Source organism: Aptenodytes forsteri, unplaced genomic scaffold (assembly GCF_000699145.1).
Source record: "Aptenodytes forsteri isolate BGI_AS27 unplaced genomic scaffold, ASM69914v1 Scaffold23, whole genome shotgun sequence".
NCBI lineage: Eukaryota > Metazoa > Chordata > Aves > Sphenisciformes > Spheniscidae > Aptenodytes > Aptenodytes forsteri.
The window spans coordinates 1161401-1164847 of record NW_008796043.1 but is presented as its reverse complement, the minus strand read 5'-3'; the positions used below and the strand labels follow the sequence as shown (position 1 = coordinate 1164847).

The 3447-nt window shown below is 44.0% G+C and overlaps 1 non-coding gene across 1 annotated transcript; it reads right to left on the bottom strand.

The window, feature by feature from the left end:
* Window positions 1–852: 852 nt before the first annotated feature.
* On the bottom strand, window positions 853–926 carry TRNAN-GUU. Its single transcript has one exon. It is a non-coding gene; the product is annotated as a tRNA-Asn (tRNA).
* Window positions 927–3447: the final 2521 nt, after the last annotated feature.

Genomic DNA, 3447 nt, shown 5'->3' with positions numbered 1-3447 from the left:
ATAAATAAAGCGTGCAACATATACAGAATAAGCCTTACAGCTGTTCATTTATTTTTTTCTGCAAACTTCTACATCTTTTTCCTGCAGCTCAAGTTCTCAGCCATTAGTACTTGCAGTAACTGCTTATAGTCAGTTCTATTCTACTTCTTTCAACTCCATTAACCCTTTAACTCCCTCATGAGCTTTGGTGTCAATAATAATCATGAGAAATATTTACAAAAAAAGCAGGAAATTTAGAGATACAAGAGACTAGACATTGGCAATTGGTTGTGAACATCTTTACGCCTCATTAGGAAGCCACAGGAAATTTGCTAGGAATATACATTTCTGTAGGGGAAGCAGGGGTTGCAAGGTGCAGCTGAAAACAGTCTGGGGAATGTCAGAAGAAAACTGCATTTGCTGAAGCTTTGAACAGCAGCTCTAGGTTGGCTGTCTCTTGGAAGACTTTCGAAGTGCAGATTGAATAATTCCAGATGACAAAAAACTCTGTTAAGAAAACAAAAGGTCTGGGCTTTCAGCCACTTTGGGGTTGTTGTTTTTGTGCCTGGAAAGAACCCTGCACCCATTCACTGCTGCCGCTCCTCTTTCTTTCTCATGCAGTCCCTCTTACGAGGACTTTTTCACATTCTTTATCTCTGGTGTGGTGCGTGTCCCTTCCCCTTAGCTGCGTTCTGACTTCACCACAAAATTGGCAGCAATTTCATCAGTTTGCTTTTTTCCTTCCTCTGCCTTTGCTCACGGGAGGATAGCTTCCTCTTTTTATGGAATGGTTTGGGTTGGAAGGGACCTCTTAAAGGTCATTTTCACTCCAACCTCCCTGCCGTAGGGAGGGGGGGAGGTGAGGGAGCAACTCGTCTCTGGGTGGGCTCGAACCACCAACCTTTCGGTTAACAGCCGAACGCGCTAACCGATTGCGCCACAGAGACCGCCTTTCAGCTGTCGCGTGTACCTTGCTGACGTGGGTTTCTGCTTGTGACTGGCCGTGACGCGTTGACACTGACTCTTTAAACCCGGCTTCTACCAGGCAGGGTTTTGGTTGCTGTTTGACAGCTAACTCTCGTTTTCCAGCCTGATCATGGGTTCAGTGGGAAAGGCAAGGCACCGGGGAAGGGGTACAGCGGAGATTTTCAGGTTAGCCTTACCCCAGCCGTGCAGCGGAGCCAGAAAATGCTGTGCCTTACCAAGAGGAGTGAGAAGCAGTTATGCGTTCAGGGGTTGAACACGCTGCTTTATCAAACCAAGAGCTTTTGATCCAGGCGGCCGTGAAGAGGGAGGGGACCGTGGAACAAAATGGGACTAAAACTCAGTCTAAATTTTCCCCTGGACCTGAAGTATCACCAGTCAGGTTAATTCTGCACTTTAAACAAGGATGCCTTGCTAAGTATGAGCGATTTTGAGAAGCTCTTGCACCCGTCCTTGCTCAGGAAAGCAAATGTGTTTTTACGGCTTGCCTTCGCATGGTAGCAGCTGGCAAAAGCAAGATGACATCAATAGAGATGGGTATGACTGAAGTGCCTTCTCAGTGAGGACTAACCTACTCGCCCCTTGCTTGCAGCTGTGCGCTCACCTCTCCTAGTTTTGGCTGCTAAAATATGACCTGGTCAACTAAGCTTTAGCAATTTCCTGTGGATATAATGGCAAAAAGTGTGATTGCTCTTACAGCTGCCTAATGCTGTGTTTGCCGGTAGGACAGTAATAAAGTAGTTCTGGCAGGCAGTGCAGGTGTGCCCTTATAGTTGTAAGAGGTGTTGGTGGTATTCAGAAAATAAGATTTGTTTATTTATTTTCCATGTGCAGGGTTTATTAGGAGTGAATCCCAGGCGCTGAGCATTTTCTCTCCTGATTTTATTTGCTAGCTGCTACAGATGAGACCACACTCAGTTTCACCGTTTCATGCTTTAGTATTGGGGTACAGCTACTACCAGCTAAAACAGCAGATCCTTTAAAAGTTAAAGCATCGTCTCTGGTATCTTCCCAGTCCTGTATTTCTAAACAGAGCATGGTTTCAAGCCCCAGCCTAGGAAGTGCATCAGTACAGAGTTGGCTGCGCTGAGCACAACACGCTAGTACTCGTATCCTGATTTCTGGTCTTGCCCACCACCTGTGACATTCCTTCTCCTTTCACCCACACCTGTGGATTCCTAGGGGACATCAATTCCAAAGAAGTGAGAACTCGGCCAAGGATGTCAGAGCTGGCCTGTTTTGTCAGTCGTCGCTGAAGCGGATAGAGAGGAAGCCTGCCCACGGTACACACCTCTGCTAGAGGACCTCACAGTGGTAGGAAAGAAAATGAGCTTGTCTCTATTTCTCCCAACTCTGCATTTAAATAGAACTGCTTTCTTTACTCTTGCATGCTATGTTTAATTTGTGAACTTGCCAAGATGTTATCTTTTTCCCAGAATCATCGGACTTTCTTTAAAGGGTGAAGTGATTTTATTGCCCTTGGAGAGCGTTGCAGAATTTTTGCATTCACGTACGGTAGAGCATGAGATTACAGACTTTCAGCCACAGAAAGGGACATGGGTATCTGCCCTTTAAATATGGATTTTAAAGTAAAAGATGCTTTATCTTGCCTCAGAGGTACAGAAGCAATGAAAAGTGAATGCTGTGGTTTATTAAGCAAAATTTCTTGTTGCAATGAAGGCGGCTTTTTTCCTCCATCTGACACTCTGAGAGGTGGGGGAAGAGGAGCACAGGCAGCATTAAGCTTATATTCTAATTTTATACCAGAAGTTCCACATGGATACATATATTTTAAAGACCAGTTAGCATTTTCAGACAGAAATGGCCTGGTACTGTGCAAAGGGATGAATGTTCTTCTTGTAATACTTTTTAAAGTTAAGATTTGGCCCAAATCACTAATTCTCAAGGAAATACCTCAACTCTTCATATCAAGATGGAACAATCACTTCAGCTTAAATACAGGAAATGTTGGGCATAATAGCCATTACTTGCACAGATCTTGTTAACAAGAACATAATTTCCTAATCACTCCCTTGAAAGCAAACCCAGATGATAGAAGCATAGTTGAGCTCCTGCCAAACACCTCAAGAACTCCGATTTCACACCCAAGCTCCTGCAGGAGTGCCAGGATAACCTCAACTATTCAGTGAAAAAAAAAAACTTAAGCACTATGCTTATAGTTCCTCTTACACTTGCATTCTTAAACACAAAAACTATCAGTTGGGATACTACAAAAACTTGAGTAAGAAACAAGAGTGCGGACATCTAGATGTGTTTGCATTACACACCGAGGCAATACGTAACTCTGCAGGCAATATTGCCGTAGTGGCAACACCCTAGTCCATCTCCCCATCCTCTTGAATGGGACCTCGAGAAAAAAGAAAGTTTCTTTTTTTTTTTTTTTAATATGTAGAGTAGTTAGAGGACAAAAGAACAGATTCTAGTTTTTATTGGTGGCAGTCCCTCCACAGTGAGGGCATGTGT